Below are 22236 nucleotides of genomic sequence, written 5' to 3'. Positions count from 1 at the left end.
ATTTCCTCTTACTATGAGTACTGCAGAATGAGGAAAAATAAGTTTCTTGTTGCGCCTCCCTTACGCCTCCTCTAAGGAGGCGTGGACGTTTGACGCATTCCCAGGTTTATAAACTCTTGTAAATCTGGGAATACATCCAAATCTATGGTTGTTTTGTGTGAAAACCCACTGCAGCACCCATGGAACACCTCTACGATGCAAAGTAAGGCAACAAAGTGACTTGCACTGCCTTGCCTTATTCCATATCTACAAGGCCATGAAAAGCCATGCCTAAAGGTTTGTTTAGCAAACTAGACCAGCTGCTGTGCACTTTAAACTAGATATATTTTATTTAGCTTTGTTACATTATTTTAACCTGCAATGGGCTGGGGTGAGGATGGAGGAAAGTCCAGGGTACCTGCACGGCTCAACGATGATGCATCACGTTCATTTCAATGGAGTTCGACTCAGATACGGGACCTGACTGCGAGGCTCGATGACAACGCAGCTCCCTGACTGCATGGATCGAAACCAACACCTCGTGTTCTCAACGTGGGCGCTTTGCTCCATCTAAGGTACTGTTTCAGTGGGCTCTGCTTGAGTCTTGTAATCAGCCTGCTCTGTATCAGGATCTGCCTGACCTTTAGATTTACTTGGTCTAGCGTGACTTCAAGTAACCTTTTAGTGCTATTGACTTCTAAGCACTGTTTTCACATTTAGGGAGATATTCATCTGCCTCTAGTGCCACCTTGCACCACATTTGTGACATTTATTTTGACGCAAATGTGGCGTTAAGGTGACATTTCCCACATGCCATATTTACAGATGCTTTCCAGTTTTTCGCTGTTCACTAGAACGGCAACCGAACATCAACTTACAATTAATGCTGCTTCCTATCAAGGGCAAGGAGAGAGACATTCACACAACATACAAGGTAAACAATTGGTCGTCTCTTAAACTGGATCAGAGAAGCGTGGGGCTCTTCACAATTTTGCCTAAACAGAAGTTGTGACAGGGGCCTAGATGATGCACTGAACTAGATTTCATGAGCATCAGATGTAGGACAAGAAAGTTCTTAGAGGATTTCAGGAGCTCGGAGCTCTGGCCGCCTGGAATAGCTCATGTCATCCAGTAATTGTGAGGACAGGATGAAGCAAGGGACTGAAGGCATTCAAAATAGTTACAAAAAGTAGGGGAAATATATGATAGAGCTGCAAGAGGTGCACAGTCCACGGGAGGGAGAACAAAAGTTGTTGGGCTGGAAAGAGGCAGAAGAGAGAGTGGTGCTGCCAAAATCTAAGTCAAGCCCCATATGTTTAAACAACAGGTAATAAATATCTTCGCCTAACAAACGTTTATAATACTATAGCTAAAATGGCACTCCCCAGGACCAAGCACTGGGTTGAAAACCCTTGCACAACATTATGCCTGTGCCAAGTTACTAAGGGGGTTGAGCACATGATAATTTGGAGTTTGTCTGTGCCTTAACCTGACATGGATTGATGTTGCTACTTGACCAGGGCTCACACCCCAGTCAACCAAAAACCCAGTTTATTACAGTCATAGTCTAGTGATGCAAAATTCTTATGAAGGATCTCTGACAGAAGATCCCAGACATTTTTGATCTCACAGAAAAAATATGTGTCAATTATCTTGTGAGATTTGCCTGTGGCAAAGATGACCAACAATTTATCACGAAGATTTCAGGAGATGACATATTGAAAAATTCCACTGTATCCAAAGCTTAGGAGGCAGGGTAAGTATTATGATAGTTAACTTACAAAATGGGGTTGGAATGTGCATGTGCCAGATAATTACAGGAACTTTGGAGAAAATAAGACAATGTCACTCTCAGAAAATATGGGAACTTAATTTATTTCCTCTGGCTAGTACATGAATATCTGACCTTTTATCGATTTTGTCTGTGTGAGAAAAGGCCTCTTTTAGACATGCTTAGCACCCCACTTTTTGCTTGATGTATGATGTAGCCTAGAAATTATAGTGCCCAGAACCCCAGGTTTCCTGGGCCAGAGCTCTTTCCCTAAAACTGTTGTGATGCATTGGCACAGTTGGATACACCCTTAGCTACCACTATAAGTTCCTAGTAAAAGGTACTTAGGTACCCAGGGCATGGGGTACTAAAGGGTAGGACCTGGATGGCAGCAGCACTGAATGTAAAACCCTCTAGAGCCATGCATCCAGATACAACCAGCTGTGCCATTGCAGGCTGAGTGCCCTAGTGCAAAACTAAAACACAAACTTGACATGGCACACTACGTGTGTGCCCCGTCCATCATACACTGCATACAGTATGGATAAAACACCCCTCTGGCAGGCCTTTCAGCCCCAGGGCAGGATGCAACATAGCATATGTGAGGTTATAGCTGGCTGAGCAATATGCCCCCACTGTTTCCTTGGAAAACCTAAGAGATAGTGAGTGAACAGAGCAGCCAATTTAATACATGTGCAGGACAGTGAACAACACTAGTTTCCCAGCTACATGATGGCCATTCGGAACCCTGGGTTATTTTGTATCAAACAACTCAGACTGATAAATCCAAACTGGTACCAGTATTGGATTTATCCCTAAATGTACCCAGAGGTCACCTTAGAGGTGTCCCCTGCAAAAGCTAACTACCCTGGCATGGTTTCTGACTGGTCCTATCAAGCCTGCGATCTCCAGACACCCAAACTACAAACCTTGGGGGAGAGATCCATCCCTCTGGTTTGTGGAACAATGCCCTTCCTGGGTGATGGTGCTAACACCCCCTCCCTCAGGAATGTTTAAAGGTGACTTTCCATTGATTCCTATGGTGAGTAATTACGCACAAAAATACTTTTTTTATTAAACTTCAAAAATTCATATCTCAAAAACTACGTTACCAATTTTGATAATCTTGGTCTTAAGAATAACATACACATCTAAAGTATTTTTATAAATAAGTATTGAGTTATTCTTTTGAGTGTTGCAAGATTGATGCTTTGAGTAAAACAAATGCTTTGCAGTTCTCCAAGACTGGCCTAACTGCTCTACCAAGCCACCTTGAAAAGTAGAGCAATAGGTGATCTAGTTTTTACCCCTGTAAACAAACATGTGGTTGCCTGGTCCACCTGGACAGTGTGCCTAGCTTTGCACGCTACATAGAGGGCCAGCCTCTTACACTCTGAAGTTATTTCAGTTTATAAGAAATTGTTTTGAATCATTCTTCTACAGTTGGGTGTATTACCTCTGTAGGTTTTGTTATGAAGCTGGGCATGGGTACCCTCATTATTGCAGTATGAATAGCAGTGTCTTGAATTTATTAGAACCATATTCCCCCAAACCGACCAAGTTCTTTTGTTAACATAGCATCTGCCAAATCTTTCAGGTTCCTGGTTTAAGATCTCATTCTCACAAAAGGTTAGAAGGTAATGTAGGGAAGTGGATCATTATGTGGTATGTCTGCAGAGTCTGAACATGTAATACTGTCACAATACCCAAAAGGTGGTCCTCGGTTTCACACTAATAAATCCTTAGCTCAGTCCTGGTAGAGTAGCAAAAGGTGTCAGGCTTTACTAGAGGAACATGTGTTAAGCACTTCAGAGTATCAACTTGGACTCTAAGTAATTGACAAGGCTTGGTAGAAATCTGACACCAATTTATAAAAATAGAGTGTATTCTTATCTTAATTTAGACACCAAAATGAATGGAATAGCATACTAATAATCATAGTTATAGATTTTAAAAGCAACATGAAATCAGGACAAAATAATACATGATAAACATAACATTTTGGTCAATAAGAAAAAACACTAGTGACAATCAATCACTTCGAGGTTGATTTACATGGATCCCTTGCCAGGGTAAGTTTGTGCAGGCCTCGACAGTCAGTTCAAATTTACCTAGCTCGTGGAGTCTGGGTTCAGAGCTGTCCATGCTGCTGATGGGAGCTGCGGTTGGTGCTGATTTTACTGCTTGTACTGTGTTGCAAGAAACAAGATGCAAAAACAAAGTAGATGCCTGGTTGCAGAGGTCGGATGCAGTTTGCATGTTATTCCTTGTTGATGCAGCATTGAGTGTAGGGGGTCAGTTACCGGGCTGGTGGCCAACAAGCCTTGATAGAGTAAGCAGCACGAAAAGCTTCTGGAACTTCACGAGGTCCAGGAGAGCGGTGTGCCAGCCTGGAACTTCTGGGCAGGTGAGACAACAACTTCCACAATGAACTGGACAACCTGGATTCGGGCACCCCTATTGGGCCAGCTGGTGTTTGGATCTGAGTGTTTTTACCTGCAGTTTTCTGGGCACTAGTGCCACTAGTCCAGGGGAGACTGAGAGTGCTTCTGGTGTACACAGGGGTCAAGAGTGCTGAGTTTGAGCTAAGAAAGAGGGTCGTTCACACAGTTCCAGGTCTGTTGCCACTGGGACAGAGTAACCCTCTTTTGCTTTAATGCTGTGGGCAAAGTCCTGTTGTCATCGACACTGGTCTCCTCTTAGTCCCTTTTCGAAGTAAGTTGTTCAGATCTGAGGTTCTGGCGTCAGGGGTGTCCTTTAAATCCTAGATTTAGGGTAGTTAGGGGTATGGAGGATAGTGGCCAATAGGCACCTAGCTCCTGAAGCTAATCTGCCCCTGAGGTGACATCTTCTGGTGGGGTGGATCACCTTTCCTACCCCGAATCCTCTATTCTGCCACTCCTAAACATGACAGAAAAGTAAATTTAGTGTACAGACCGGGCCGCTCACCCCGGAGGTGTGGTCAGCCTTCTGGGAATGTACACTACCTTGCATAGGTAATTTCCCACCTGTCTGAGAGCAAATGTGCCTGGGGCCAGGGAAGGACTGTTCACTGCATGGGAGGATGGGCTTCATGCATTTCAGAGATGGTGTAACCTTTGAAGCTCACCAGCTTGATGTGCCAATTCACTAGCCGGCTTGGGAGGAGAGAGGTGTGACCGACTTCATGCTCAAGGCTATGTCCCCAACTCCAGGGAGTATTCACACTGCCTGGCAGAGTCCAGAATCATGTCTAGGTGACAGCAGGCGTAGAAAAGCGCGGGCTGGTCAGTCAGAGCCAAGTGAATCTGGAGTAAGCAGGTGGGCAACCAATAAGGTTGCCACCTAGGTGCATGCCACGTCACCCAGGGCACAATATTCATGTCAGAGGTGAGAAGGCATGTTCTTTGATACCAAACATGACACATTTTAGTGGTAGTATTACGGAACTGCCAATCTCGAGGGTGCCCGGTATGGCAGTCCAATAGCTTATGGCCCGCTAACACTTATTATGGTTTCCAAAGGGGAACGCCACTATAGGGGCATGCAGGCTTAAACTTACATGCCATACCTTTAATATACTTCGCCCTTCCTCCTGGGCTGAGAAGTTCTACATTATGTATGTCTGGCTTACAGGCTGTACACTAGACTGTGCCACACATGGCAAAGGCACAGTTGAGTTTGAGCAGTTTGCACTGCTCCTGCGGTCTGCAATGGCAGTTACAAATATAAGAAATACAATCCACATACAGAATACCCCACTAACTCTTTGCATGAAAGCCTTAGGTATTCTCGAATGTTGTGACATATTATAGGCAGTGTACTGGACTGTGCCACACGTAATGAGGGCACAGTCAATTTGGAGCAGTTTGCACTGCTCCTGCACTCTGCAATGGCAGGCCTGCTGCTAGTCGTTTGTTTGGGTCATCCAGGGTGGCACAAAGTTGTGCTTCCCACCTGTGCCCTAGGTCCCCCTGGCCCCATATACTAGGGACTTATAAGGGGGTAAAGTATTTGCCCATTTGGGGGGGCAGCAGGGAGCCAGTGTGCAAGATGGCCGCACTGTAAAGCGGCTCCTGCCATCTAGGTACAAAATCTGTCAACATCGACCGCACTCCACCCATTCCGTAACTGTGTGAACATGGATCTTCATGCAAGCCATGATGCCCGCTAGACAGTGAAACTTTAGTGGGCTGAAAATGACTGGAAGACTACTAAGCTTGCTTCCATACTCGAGCCACTGGGAGACCCAAGATGGTGGCCACAATACTGAGCTCCGCTCCAACAGCAGAACAACAGCACTGAGTGATACGTGAATGCCCAGCAGGTTTTGAGGATAGTTGTGGGGGTCCGCCACAAGTTGTGAAGAGCTGGCAGTGACTGTGGCTTGCAGCCTGGAGGAGAGAGCAAGTGAGCTGCAGTGGTGAGGCTGACCAGTCTATGATCTGGAGTGCTTATTACGTAACGGCTACCTTGTAAGTCTCACTTGTTTTATTTGGTGGGGCTCGCTGTACAGAATGGATTTGGGAGGTGACTAGACAGGCTCGAAGGGGGCCTCTCAGAGCGCCACCAGTTGCCGGTGCGCAGACTGACTGTGCAACGAACCTTTCATTGCCTCTGTGAGATTCACACCAATGGACTTCTGTAAACAACACTACTAATCCCATATAGTGTTGTGTAGCCATTTTCGCTATAGTATTATACACGTTTGTTTAGCAAACTAGGCCTGCAGCTGTGCACTTTAACCTAGATATATTTTATTTAGCTTTATTACATTATTTTAACATTAGCCACATTTGTTTTATTTTCTATATCTAGCTGTTCTTCGCCTAGGTCAGCACTGCGTTCTTAAACAAGGCATTTCTTTCACTCTGTGCTTTTCTCAAGGCTTCAGTAAGATAGGTTGCCGGCAAAAGTGGTACGCTTTGTCTCCAATGTTCACAGAAACATACACACTCTTACATGGGGATCCTTTCTAGGAACATCAGATGTTTTATTATAAAAACCCTACTTTGACCCATGTACATTAGAGGGAGATTCCAGCCAGGTGACCATGACTGAGTGCTGATTGCTGATCGCTTCGCTGCAGCAGCTTATGTAGACTACAGGCCTCTGAAAGGCAGAATTAGAGCTTAACACGCTGTGGTCTAACATAGCTTAGGTAGGAACTATCCCTACAAACCTTGGTGAAAGTATGGTAGCACTATTCTTGTGTTTTACTCCCCTTATTACATTTTTTTATCTGATTGTGCTTCACCGTCCTAGTTATTGCAATGCATGCTTTATTATCTAAGATGCAGTTACATCAATAAAATCTTATTGAACTTTACTCTGCCTCTGATTGTCCTTACATACGTGAGACTAATGTCACCGAGAGAAAGAGATAAGATCTGAGTGACCACGATTCCCCTGAGGAATCATGTATGTCATGCGTCTGGTTGCCCCAATCATCCCTGCTCTTGGGTGGAGATGAGGCACCACTAGTTAGCCAGAACAAACCCCGATTAGGCCGGCAGGTGTCACATGGCGCGGGATTAGACTCAGTCCCCCGTAGTACAAGTGATTCTGCCGCCTGAATTCAGTAGTCTCATTAGGATAATGAGAATCTACGCGACAATAGCGCATGAGGCCTACCCGCATTATAAATCAAGTGACCTGCCTGCTGATAGCTGCCGCTGGTGCTGCCGCTGAGACCTTACCACAGTCAGCTGCGGGGAAGACTCAGAGCTGGACTGGAGTGTGAGTGGCCTGTGGCTGTGCCCGAGAGGGGCTCCGCGCACTCTATCCGCAGGCCGCTGTGTGGATTCTGACGGATGTAGCCTCGGTGAGTCGGACTGAATGAACCTGCTGCTGAGTGTGCCTGTGCTGTGGTTCGCCCCTAAGATTCTGGTGACCAACTGCCATTACCCTTGCACGGTGCTCAATCGCCAAGCCAATGCCCAGTCTGTTTGTGCCCCCTTGGCATTGGAGTGTGGCGGGCCTGGGCAGCCCATCTACAAATAAAACTGTGGGAAGGCCACTTTAATGCCAACAAGTGAAGTACCCTCACAATAACCTTACAACACACGCTGTGATAAAGGATTGTCAAGATAGAATGAGTGCATGGTGATTGCACAAGCCGCCTGGGCAGCTCTTTAGGGTCTAATACGGGGGACACATGATGGACCCTCCCACCTGTATGCAAAGGCATTGATAGTATTTTTGCACGCACATCAGCACCTTGCTATTTGACTATATCACCATGGGAAAAACAGATGGCAGATAGACCAAACTGCAGTTTGACCTGCACAGATCAGCAAAGGAGGTAATTGAAAATCTGTCCCCATCAGGCACAGATTCAGGGATAACAGACCTAAGTACTGAAGATGCTGACATGAAGACATTCCTTTTAGCAATGAAGCACAGCTGAACATCTATAGAGGCCAAAATGGATACAATGTGCACTGGAATTTACTCCATGGCTCACAAATTTGAGAAATATAATGGTTGCCTCCATGAGGCGGAGCAGCGTCTAGCCACTGTCGAAGTCACAACAGCCTCCAGGGGAGAACAGCTCCTGAATATGGAAAAATTCTGAGAGCAATTGTGGCTAAAAATGAGGATTTGGAGGCACAATTGTGGCGTAACAACTTCGCATATTAGGAGTACTGGAGTCCACTAACACAGGAAGAATGGTAGATTACATTGAGAGACTCCTTAATGCTCTTTGGTGCTGACTGCTTCTCGTGCGTGTTCATTGTTGAGAGGGCCTACCAGTCATTGATGTCCAGACCCCTGCCAGGTGCCCCAGATAGGCCTATAATAGCTAAATTACCTAATTAAAAAGATTGTGATGTGGCTTTAGATCTTGCAAGGGGAAAAACGCATTTAACATTTGATGGAAATGTCGTTTTTATTTTCCCAGACTTTACTGTTGCAATTCAAGATGCTTGCCAAAAGATTACAGCGATTAAACAGCATTTAAGACAAGCAGAGATTACATATGCAATACTGTATCCTGTGCCCTTACACATGACATCTCAAGGCAAAGATCACATCTTTGGCACTCCACAGCAGGCCCAGGACTTCCTGAGAAAACATTTTCTCGGAACAGCAAAACCAGAACATAAAGCTGTTTCATCTAAATCTGTTTCGCCTATGTCAGACGTTGGCTGAATTTGCCTTCAGGCACAATGAGTTACTAATGTCACAATGTAGTGGCCCACTTTGTTGCCCTATGTACTTCAATGGGCTCTCAACCAAATGTTTGCATTCCAGTTGTTCAACTACATTCTTTGTTGGCTATGCAGTTTTTATAGGAGCATTATACTTCATACTAATCCCAGATACCCTTGTTGACTCAAGGAGGACCCCGCCTGGCTCCTGGATCTACCCCAGCAGCATATCTCTATTTACCTTAAGGGGTTTTGATTTGGTTGAGTGCCATCATTGTCTCATGGTTTCGGTTGCCCTCCTTTCCGGTATGAGCCGAAGTGTTTTAATTTTAACATCCAATGCAGCAATTTTACCTCCTGTCTGTGCTGGCCCGGGAGGCGACTGGGTACCATTGTTTCAGGTTCCTTTTGATATCTGTAACCTTTGTTTTGATATTTGGGAGGGTTGTAATTCAGTAGCTAAGTTGGGTCGTCAGTGTGGGAGGGAGGCTGTTGAGGGGGATTGTTTGTCAAAAGATGCATGAACCTACTTGGTATGGTTACCAGGGCACATACATCACTTAACCATGGGGAAGCCTGTTTCTGTCCATGTCCATTCTGGCATAAACAGAATAGAAAATTGGTCCCATGGCTGACTCTGAACAGCCCTCTGGCGGTAAGGCCCCCAAGTATCTTACATATGCAAAATGTAGATGTATTACATGGAATATTATAGGTCTGGGAGATCCAAGAAAGCGACAACACATATTTGCATACCTAGATAGACAAGATGACCACCTCACACTGCTCCAAGAATCTCACTTTACAGCTGGCACTATTACTGTGGTTGCCACTCAATGGGCTTCATATAAGCAATACTCTGTCTACTCCTCATACGCAAGGGAAACTGTCAGACTAGTAAGATTGGGTACCATATATACCATAGGTGCCATAAACTATGATCACGGTAGGTACACAATTATATGGGGCAGGTTGCATTCCTACTCCATTCTTATTGACAATTGTAATGGCCCTACCATAGACAAATGCCTTTTTTTGAAGATATGGGGCCTGATTACAGACGTCAAACCTAGAATGGTACTATGGGGGGGGTGATTTTAATGTTGTTTTAAATACAGCACAGGATCAGTCTCCTGCTTCCACTGTAGAACACAGCACAGCAGCCAGTTATTTAGCAGACATAATGAGACAATCACTTGGTCGATGCTTGGAAGCAACTACAAGCTAGTGCATGTGATGGTACCTTTTACTCTAGAGTGCATGGCAGTTGGTCCAGATTGAATTATTGGCTTGATATCAATATGTAGCTGGTTACATGATATGCACCACCTAGCCAGAACCTACTCCGATTACACGTCAGTATTAATGTCACTGCACATACCTATCAAGGCCCTAGATGGTGGCATCTGGAGGCTTTCACCCCTAACTCTCCAAGATGCACCTTTCCGCAAAGAACTGCAACATGAGAACTGACTTTTTAGCTCCCAATGCAGACTCTATTCCGTCAATTGGTACAATATGGGAGGCCTTTAAGGTAACCATAAGAGGCTTTTGCATTGCTAAAACCAATTAAAGCAATGGGGTACTGAGGGCTTTGATCATCACTCTGACTAACTTAGAAATTGACCTTAAAATCTTGAGCACAGGCAGGGGGATACTGGAGACCAAGTTATATCCCATGATATAAGGCTTAAACTGACGGAATATTGGGAACTAGCCAAGACAGAACACTTGTACTGATGTAAATATGCAAGGGCTCAAGTTTATGGTGAAGGTGGAAGGCCCAGTTTTACGCTAGCTACCATGGCGCGTAAACCTCCTGTAACTGTCATACTAGAGGTGTATGACTCAGAAGGTCAACTATGTTGAGACACATCAAGCTTTCTTAACACATTTGTACAATTCTACCAATATTTATACAGCTCCTGAAGACAGATCTAGGTGGACTTTACTGCCTTTCTGGACAATATAGCACTGAGATGGCTGAGGGATGCTCAGAGACAATTTCTAGCTGAGGAAATAATGGACAAATAAATAAGAGAGGCAATTATGCAACTACAATCAGGAAAAGCTTTGGGCCTGATGGCTTTCCCGCTGACTTTTATAAGACATATGCAGACATTTTAATACCCACCCGAAAGCACTACATCAGGAATCTAAGGAAATAGATAAGCCACTGCCTACGGTGTGCGAAGCTATGCTATGATCGCATGCTTAAACCCAGAAAGGCACTGGCAGAACATGACTCATATAGGCCCCTTCCGTTAATTAATTGCGATGTGGAAATCCTTGCCAATCGACTCACGCCACTCATGCATTTCTTAGTTCAGCCTGATCAATGAGGTTTCATTCCGGGGAGGTGGACATCGTACAACTTGAGAACCTTATTTACTCTTATACAAGATATTGAGCCAGCTATAGCCACTGTGGCAGTCTTTCTTGACACCATTATGCCTTTGATTCTCTCAAGTGGGATTTTCTAATGGCTATTCCTAGGCGAATGGGTTTCCACATGTTCGTTTTGGACGTGGATTGTGCTCTTATACTCCCAACCTATAGCGTGAGTGTGGATTAATGGTCTTTCTTCAGAACTGATCTATGTTTCCAGGGGCACGAGGCAGGGATTTCCTCTGTCACCACTACTGTTTGCACTGGCAGTAGAGCCCCTGGTGGCTACGTTACGACAGTGGCATAGAAAGTATGCTATTGCCTATCCATCTAGACATATCCTGGTATCGTTATATGCAAACAATATCACCCTCTGTCTTAAAAACCCGCAAGACAGACTTAATGGAGTTCTGAGGGAATTTGTCCTGTATTCGTCTTGTATTGAGAGCTCTCAGGAATACAGCTCAACTGGCGGAAATCCCACTTTTTTCCCCCTGTATGGCCCTTCACCCCTCATTACACATTGCAGTGGTGTACAACAGACATTAAGTATCTCGAAGTGGTCATTGCTAGGATCAAAGAGGAAACTCTGAGGGCAAATTATGGTGTGGTACTGTTGCACATTACAGACAGCATTACCAGGTTGATATCCTTACCATTATCCCGTGCAGGGCACATTGGCCTTATGAAGATGATCATTCTATCAAACGTTTTATACCTATTTCTAAATATACCATATCCCTGGGATGGATCTTTTTCCAGGCTTTACGCTCACAAATGATCAGACTAGCATGGGCTGGTAAGCAAACCAAACTACAATGGGCTAAGCTTATTCTCCCTTTCTCCAAAGGGGGAGTTGAAGAACCCAACATGGAACCATATTACCTATGCATGCAAGCCCGTTATGCCATTCATTGGTATAAGACCACCCCGTATATGCCACATCTGGCTGTAAAGGAGGGCTACAGGGCCCCAATACCCTTGGACTCTTATTTGGGTGCAGCATTGCACTTTCCAGACTCCATGGACTCCACTGTGGCCTGCATTTCAAATGCTTGGCTCAAACTAACGCTAAAAGCAGGTAAAGTAGTATAATATTTCCCACTGATTCCGTTACAGTGTCACCCCTTATTCCCTGTTACATATGACACTGCTTGACATCGGCTCCTCCTCCTCTGAGGAAACTTGAGATGGGGAGACCGTTATAAGGACAGCCAATTTATGACCAGGGAACAATTATTTGACCATGAGATGCCCTCACCCCTCGATATCTTTCTCTATGTTAGGCTTAGGCACAACGTGAAAGCAGAGGATCCAAAATTCCCTGAGGAACCCCCTAAACTAAATGCCTCACACATACTGCTGCAGATGGACACCGAGACATTTAGGCCCTCATTATGACATTGGCAGTAAATGCTGCTTACCGCCGTGCTGATGGCCACCAACTTACCGCCGCGCTGGCGAATATCCGTTCACCATATTATGACACACACGCCAATCCAACAGAATACAGCCACATACACAAATCCGCCAGACCAAAGGTCAGTGGAAACCCACCACTTTACGCCAACAAGACAATGCCCATCACATTATGGCCCACGAATAACCATGGCGGACATTCAATGGCGGTAAACCATTGGCAGTACATACTGCTGTGCTCACAATGGACACCCACAAACAAAACAACACCACATTGGACAATTCAAACAACACACACCTGGCACCCATACACACACCACACCCACACAACTATAAAACACACACCCACATTACCCACAACCCTTTACAAATACAATTAATTGCCATGAGACTGACATTAAGACCACTGCGAAACTAGACACTCACACCACTCACACCCATACACCCCTCACGTAATCCACTTCACACACCCCAACACATTACCCAACACACCCTCACCAACACACATCACATAGCACCCATGGCACCACAAAGGCACCCCTGTTTCACTGAGGAGGAGTTAAGGGTCATGTTGGAGGAATAGTCAGGGTATAGCCACAGTTATTTGGAGCACAGGTGCAGCAGATATCAATAGCAAGGAAGATGGAGCTATGGTGGAGAATCGTGGACAGGGTCAATGCCGGGGGACAGCCCCCAAGAACAAGGAATGACATCAGGAAGAGGTGGAACAACCTACGGGGGAAGATATGTTCCATTGCAGCAAGACACCAGCTCGCTATACAGAGGACTGGCGGTGGACCCCCATCTCCTCCCCCACAACTCACAGCATGGGAGGAACAAGTCTTGGCAATACTGCATCCTGAGGGACTTGCCGGAGTTGGAGGAGGACTGGACACTGGTAAGTCAACTTTAAACAATAATTATCCCCATACCTGCATGCCATCACATACCCTCACGCCCATCACTCCATCCCACACACTCCAACATCACATCACGCTAATCCCAAAGCCAAGCCCTGCATGCTGTACCAATGCATGGACACCCCTCACAGCCCTGCATGGACACTCATCACCAAAGCATGCACAGCATAGGGAAACCAGCATAACCACTATACACCAACATACACAAGCAAAAGCTGGCAGGGGAACAACAAACATAGAGGGGAAGCTACAGAAGTACAAATGCCAGACACCTGAAGCATAATACATCATTTACATCCCCACAGGTACCCCAGCCAATGTCGCTGGAGAGGAGGTGCCACCACTATCCAGTCACCCAACAGAAGAGGCCCACAATGATGACAGTAACTCTGGACTTCAGTATCTAGGTGATGTACCTGGCCCATCAGGGACCACTGGACAGTTGGTCACCCAAGCCCAGTCACAGACCACCACTATTCCTCCCTCATCAGGAACCAACACCACACCACCCACCCAGCGTACCCAAACCTCTGTCCCAAGGACACCTCATTCAGCAGTGTGCCACCTGTACAGGGACCCCAGGCCACACCTCGCACACAACACAATCAGGGACCTGGGGTCAGTGGCAGTGGGCACACCGTTTAGGGGACAGAGGCACAGGCCAAAAGGGACACTGTAGGACTGCTGTGCACCAGGGGGAGGACAAGACCAGGGAACTGACTCTCCAGGAGGCACTTTCTGAGATCCTGGGAGCCTACCAACATTCCCAGGACACGATGGGCCAGATCCTAGACAACGTGCAGGAGAACAGGTGGCTGCAGGAGGGACAGTATCGGGGGATCAGGGATGACTTGCAGGCCATTAACACCACCCTAGTCTCCATACAGGGGTGCTGGCAGACATGGCCAACATCATGAGGGAGGCAGTGTCACACCAGCAGGACCCTACCACTAGCCAATCATCTGAACAGCCCTCCACCTCCGCTGCTGCTAGTGGCCAGGAGGCCCCGCCACAGGACCAACAGGCCAGCAGCACCCCTCCCCCTGCAGAAGGTGAACCACCCGCAAACATTCCCTGCGATCCAGACATAAGCCAGAGACACTTGCCAAGACCACCACCAGGAAATTAGACTCTCCTGATTGTCTCCCTTGTGTCCCACTGAGTCACCCTGTCCACCTTGTCCACCTTGAACTGCCATAGCTCCCATTCCTATGTACCCATGGATAATGCACCTGTGCTACAAACAGACTGGAACTATACCCTGGATTTTCCTCAATCATCACCCCATTCCATTGCACTTTCCCCTCTATATTTTAGCACTACAATAAACACCCTACTTGGCTTCTAGTATTTCATGTATTGACAATTTGTATTGATTGAATCAGCTACAACCATTGCAAATGAACTGTACATAGATTGAGCATAGAATTAATGACCTGTGGTAATCACACCAGGAGAATGTGTCATATCACCAACATCTGCAAAATGAATATCCAGGGGTAACAGTAAGTAGGGCAAAGAAGTGGGTAATGCCAGCATGGCAATGCCTCACAGAATACAACAATAGTAATAGAAATGTAAAGTTGCATGGTCTCACCTGTGTGTCATTGGAAGTACTGACGTATCACAGATGTTCTGTTGTCCACATCCTCATCCTCTGCCTCCTCATCCGCACTGTCCTCAGGGTCCACTGCTTCCACAGGGGCATCTCCAGACTCCTCCTCCTGCAGAAAAGGTACATGCCGTCTGTGGGCCAGGTTGACAACATGCAGCATGCCACTACTATCTGGCAGACCTTCTTGGGTGAGTAGCACAGGGATCCACATGTTAGATGGAAGCACTGGAACCTGGCCTTCAGGAGGCCAAAGGTCCTTTTAATGATCCTTCTGGTTTGCCCATGTGCCTCATTATAACGTTCTTTTTCCCTTGTCCGGGCATTCCTCACAGGGTTCAGCAGCCATGATAGGTGGGTAACCAGAGTCACCTGCAAATAGTGAGGGACAACATTTAGCCACACACTACCCTATATGGCCAACACCATAGGTATACACCAACATATACTGGGTGGGAACCAGTGCTCACCTATTAACCACACCCTGTGCCTCTGTAGTTGGGCCATCACATTTGGGATGCTGCTATTCCTCAGGACAAAGGCATCATGCACCGATCCAGGCTACTTAGCATTGCCGTGGGAGATGCACTGTTCCGCCAACCATCTACACATTCATGGAGTGGAAACTCTTACGATTCCTGAACACTTGTTCATTCAGGTGGGGGGGGGGCACAAATGCAATATGTGTCAATCACTCCTATTATATTGGGAATGTGTCCCATTGCATATAATCCGGTCTTCACAATGGCCAAATCCTCAACCTGGGTGAAAGCAATGAAGCTGCACATGTGTTTTATCAGGGCAGACAACACACTTGTTAGCACGTTTGAGAACATTGTCTGTGACATTCCTTCTGCCAAGCCCACTGTCACTTGAAAAGAACCAGTTGCCAGGAAATGGAGCACTGATAGTACTTGCACAAGAGGGGGGATCCCAGTGGGGTGACAGATAGCAGATGTCAGGTCAGGCTCCAATGGGGCACACAGCTCTGTGATTGTGGCCCTGTCCAGTCAATAAGTGAGTATTATGTGCCTGTCCTCCAGTGTAGCCTAGTCCACTAGGGGTCTGCACACAGGGGTATGTCTCCACCTCCTATTCATCCGGAGTGGTAGGTATCCAAGGGACACAAGAGTTAGTAAGCTATTACAAACTGAACAATAGAGCCACAACAGCAGTCCGCAATGTGCAAACATGTTATGGGACAGTGTAATTAGTGAAGTAAGTGCCTGTTTATCCTGTGATGCAGCAATAATCGATAGGCCTGTTCACTCCCCCTGAAATGACGACCGCCTGTCCTGGGTGTAGGGACAGGTGGAAGTGAGGTAATGCCGCTGACGTCGTGCACCGTGGTGGAAGGCGGTTGTGAACGGACGTGCAATTCATTGGTTAATATTGGGCCCAATGGGGTATAGTGGCCAATGGTGATCAATGCCGTAGGTGAAAGTATGCACCGCTGCGGATGTGATTGCCATTTTCTATCTGATTACTCACTTGTTTCCTGACCTTCCATAGGAGAGGACCTACACTGCATGTGCTGCAGTGACCTGTGTCTGGAAACCACCATGGCCCGTGTGACCAGGGAAAGGGCCCCAGCCTTCACTTCCGAAGACTTGGAGCGACTGGTGGAAGGGGTCTTACCCCAGTACGGACTGCTGTATGGGCCTCCAGACCAACAGGTGAGTACACCTTGGGCACGATGCATGTGGCATGAATGCATGGAGTTGTGTGTGAAGGCCTTGTGTAAGGGGTGTGGGTGGATGTCCTCTTGGTGGTGTACATGTTGTGGGCTGGGCTACGTGTGTGCCAATGGTGATGCAAACGGGTATGGTGGGCGATTTGTGTGACAGGCTGGACTATTTGTCTAATGGCGTTCTCCTGTCTGTATTGCCTCTTTAGGTCAGCGCCCATCAAAAGAATGGAATATGGCATGCCATTGCCAAAGATTTGCAGACCCTGGGAGTCTATGGCAGGCGGAGCACCCACTGTCGCAAACGGTGGGAGGAACTGAGACGCTGGGCACGAAAGACCACGGAGGCCTAGCTGGGGAATGGCCTGCCAACGAGGAAGGGGTGCCCGTCAGACCCTGACCCCACCAGAAGGCCCACATACTGGCAGTGTCCTACCCTGAGCTGGGTGGGCGCTTGAGGGTATCCCCTGAGATCCATCTCTGTAGGACAATAAACCATTGTGAATGCCATCCAGGGGCTGGCATCCCAGATGCAGCAATGCAATGCATTCCTGGAGGGCATTCACAGTGGGTTGGCGGCCCAATTGAGATCGATTCAGGCTCTGGCCTCCTCTCTGATGGCAGCCATTGTCCCTGTTTCAACTGTCCTCCCTCCAACTTCCACTTCCCAGTCCCATTCTCTTCAACCCCAACCCAACCCAAGCACACAGGCAGACGAGCATGCACACAAGACAACACCCAAGAGCACCACCGGCAAACACAAGCACCACACTTCATCCCACTGGCATGCACACAAACACCATTCAGTTGCAGACATGACAACATCCACTATCTCCACTGTCTCATCCTCCTCCTCTTCCTCCACCTCCCATCCAGTTCCGTCAACACCCACACCTGGATGCACTACATCTATATCCACTAGCAACATCATCACCACACCAAGCAGAACACACACCTCACTGGCAGACACCTCCATAACATCCATGCATGTGTCCCCTGTGTCCTCTCCCTCCTAAAGTACACAAACACAAGCACTCAGACACCCAGCAGCCATCCACTTCACAACAGCATACACCCCATGCACCTGCACCCAAATCCAGCAGACAAACACTTCCAACAACCACTCCCTTATCCTCCACTCCCATCCCAACTTCCTCCTCTGGCCCCAATGTCCCTAAAAAGCTTTTCCTTGCCCAACTTTCCCTCTTCCCTACCCCTGCTCCCCGTCCTGCACGTATGGGCAGGATAGCAAGGACCCAACCAAGCACCTAAGCCAAACAGTCCATGGGCCCAGTGGTAGCACAACCTACTCGTGGTGGTAAGGTTTCCAGGCTAACAATACTGAAGAGGAAGGAGCCTGCACCAGCTGCTAAGAAGGGAAAGGAGCGTGCACCAGCTGCTAAGAAAGGGAAGGAGCCTGCACCAGCTGCATAGAAGGGGAAGGAGCCTGCACCAGCAGGCAGAGGGTGGGAGTGTCCATCCACCAGTGCCAGGAAGGGTAAGGGATCCTCATCCCATGAGCAGGAGGAGAGGAGGCAATCTACGCCAGCGGAAGCTGACAGCCAAACACCACCACCACCACTAGCTGTCACAGGGACCCCATCACCAGCCGTGGTTGTGCAGCCATCAGAGAGTGCAGGGGCTGAGCAGGAGCCTTCCCCAACCACCACCACAGTGCAGCCATCAGAGGGTGTAGGGGCTGAGCAGGAGCCTCCCACAACCACCAACACAGTGCAGCCATCGCTGCCGACGGACACCATATAGTCGAGCCTCCAAGGGACTATGTGCAGCCTGCCCCCACCAGAACCAGTGGGCACGACACCCACTTGAGAGACTGTGGCCTTACACTCCCCAGGACAAAGAGCAATGGGCATGTTGCCCCCTACAGAACCAGTGGGCAAGACACCCACTTGAGAGACTGGTCTTGCACTCCCCAGGACAAAGCACAGGGCATGCTGCCCCCTCCAGAACCAGTGGGAAAGACACCTACTTGAGAGACTGTGGTCTTGCACCCCCCAGGACAAAGAGCAATGGGCATGTTCCCCCCTCCAGAACCAGTGGGCAAGACACCCACTTGTGAAACTGTGGCCTTGCACTCCCCAGGACAAAGCACAGGAGATGTTGCCCCCTCCAGAACCAGTGGCCTTGTTCCCGCATCTGGCTGAGGTGCCCCCCTTCCCCCTGAAGTGCCTGCCTATTTGACAACTGATGCCCCTGCAGTATTCTATCCGGATTGGTGCATGATTCAAGTGGGGCCTTGGACTGTGCCCTGTGGCCATGTGGTCCCTTTGAACTATGAACTGCACAGTGTCTCTTTTTTATACAAGTGTACAGATGTGTTTCATGGCCAAATCGGAATGTTGATTTTATTGTTGGACTGATTACAGTAATTTTCGTAAATTTCTGTTGCCTTTGCATTATTCTGCAGATTTTCACGGTCAAATTGTTTTTTTAATGTATATGATTGTGTGTATGGCATGTGTATGTCAGGTGTGTGTGGTGTGTGTGTGTGTCATTCTTGTTTTCCTCCCACCTTCCCTTGTGTGCTAGGTGTCTATACTCACCGTTGTCGTCTTCGCCAGCGTTGGTGTTTAAGGTGGAGCATAACATAGAAGATCATCAGAAAGACTTGCAGTTCGGGTTCCATGGCAGCTTGGTTCTTCCCTTGTCTCCAATGGTGAGTCCTTTCCCTTCTGTGATGTGTTGCCGCCAGGCTTTTGATGGAGTTGGTACCTACCACCCTGGAACAGGTGGCGGATTCGTGTGTCTTAATATGGTGGGCGAAACTTTGTCTTCCGCCTGGTTGTAGGCAGCTACCGCTGTGGTGACTGTTGTTTCCGCCCTGGTGGTCAGTGTGGTACATTGGCTGTCTATCAGAAATATCACCGCCATGGTCATAATTTGGTGGTACTTACTGCCAGCCTGTTGGCAGTATTACCGCCACTTTATCATCGCCAGGGTCACAATGACTTCCTTAGTCTAAATTCTGCATGCTGCTTCACAATTAGAACTGATGCCTGCCACAGATCACGCACGACCCAGATGGCGCATGGACATAGATACGGTAATCACTGACAATATATGGTGTTCCTGTTGTATACAAACCGGAAAGACTGATTCAAGCATTCGCCTATGGATAATACATTATAAATTCTTCAAAGACCAGAGGATGTACCGCTATGGTCTGCGTCCGGGTGATAGATATCAGAGATGTAATTTGGAGGGGCAGACTTCATACACTCAGCTTGGGCATGTGAGTTTATCAGTTGGTACTGGACAACTGTGGAAAATGCCCTGAGTGAAATCACTGATACCAAACTCACACTTACCCTTCTCCTCGCTCTTTTATAATACACAGACCAACTTGACCCCCTTATAGAAAATTTGTAGCACAAGCATTATTACTTGCTAAGAGATGTATCCCTTGCCTGTGGGACAGGTGGAGAGCTCCTAAGTTCAAGGAATGGCTTACCAATTTAGAGGTATATTTACAAGCCCTATAGTGCCACCAGAACGTCTTTTTGTGGCACTGAGCCATATTTTGTGGCTTAACTCTGCCTTGTAAATATGGATCCTAATGCAGTTTTCTGTGGCAAAGGGGCGTGCAATAGGTATTTCTGTGGGTGTTCCGCCACAACACCCATTGCTTTTGACACTGCTGCAGATTTACAAGAAGCTGTAAATGTGTGGCAGCACCAAAAATTAACACCATCCCTGGGGTGGCATTAGAATGGTGCAACAAGAAGTAATGCATTCATTTCTCCTTGTTTTTTGTTTTTCTGTGTATGCTGCATTCTGCAGCACACATAGAAAGAGCAAAACCGCCATGAATGATTGTTTATGTGAGGACGGTGTCCCTTTAGGCACATAAAAAGTCATTCAAAAATGATGTTTGCTACTATTATGTGTGCTGCATTATACAGCACACATAGAAGTGCGAAATTGTTATTGCAGACGGTTTGTGTGCAGTAAGCAACACCTTCCTCGACATAAACAATCAATCCCCTCAACGCAGACACCCTTGCACTATGGTGCAATGATGCCTGCGTTGGCACTAGGCAACTAAATTTAGTGCCAGCGCAGGGGGGAACGCAGGGGTGCACTGTATTCTTGTAAATACGACGCATCCCTACATTTCAAAACTGATGGGGCGCTGCTGATTTTGGCACAGCAGAGCGCTGTGCTAGTTTGTTGTAAATCTAGCCCTTAGTTTACTGTAATGATCAGTTAGATCTATACGCAGAGACCCTACCATTACAATCTAGACCAAGAGATATTTGGAGCCCATTGCATTATTACCTATTAACGGACCTACTCAACATGGCAACCAAGATAGCCATAGAACTCGAGAGATACTAGAGCTGTGTACACCATTCAGAATCCTAGGATGACACCTCATTAATCACATGAATGCATATGAATATGCCACTTGTGGCCCACACACTGTACTGCCTCAGGTCATGTTATGATTGCATACTTCCTATCTGAAATACTTCTACTAGCCCTCAGCCTACTGCTACTCCATACCTTCATTTGCCAATGCAGTTGTGATGGGATGGTATACATTTAGCATGCATAGAATATAGTAGTATATTGATGTCTGTAATGCCAAAGTAAGCTATTGAAAATCATATGATGCACTTGTGACTTATCAATGTATTTTGTTTATCTTATGTTAAACTTTATAAATAAAAGTTTTTTTAAAAGTATTTGCCCATTTGGGATTACCAAATGGAACATAACCGTTTTGGGAGAGAGAACAGTCACTGAGATCTGGACATCAGAGTCATAACAATCGGATTTTGGGGCAAAAAGGGGGACTGACCACACACAAACGGGCACTTTCCTACATGTAATATGCAATTGAATATATTCTACGCCCAACCATTTACAGTTGAACAAAACCTGAGGATAGACTGAGGGTCCCTCTCAGTAACTATACAGTATGGCAAGGTTTTGAATAGAAATATGGGCCTCATTTTAAGGGTAAATGTGGCAAACTCCACCATCAACAGGCTGAAGGTGCAGACCGCCACATTATGAGTGTGGCAGGTTGGTGAAAGAGTGCCAGCACTGGCGGTCTCCTGGTGCCCGCGGCTTTGGCGGTCTTCATGGAAGACCACCAAAGTCATAATGAGGGCCTATGTGTTGGGGATAGATGTGTGGCAACTAGCAATAATTTAAAGGTATGCATGTAAGTTAGCATGTTGACTATGTTCTACTGTTTTGTTAATGACAGATTAAAAGTAAATATTATTGAAAGTTTGTGTCAACAGTGCGGCAATTAAACAAGAGCTGCACAAGCCAAGCACAGTAGTACCGTTCTG

Source organism: Pleurodeles waltl, chromosome 8, assembly GCF_031143425.1.
Source record: "Pleurodeles waltl isolate 20211129_DDA chromosome 8, aPleWal1.hap1.20221129, whole genome shotgun sequence".
NCBI lineage: Eukaryota > Metazoa > Chordata > Amphibia > Caudata > Salamandridae > Pleurodeles > Pleurodeles waltl.
This window is presented reverse-complemented; position numbering follows the sequence as displayed.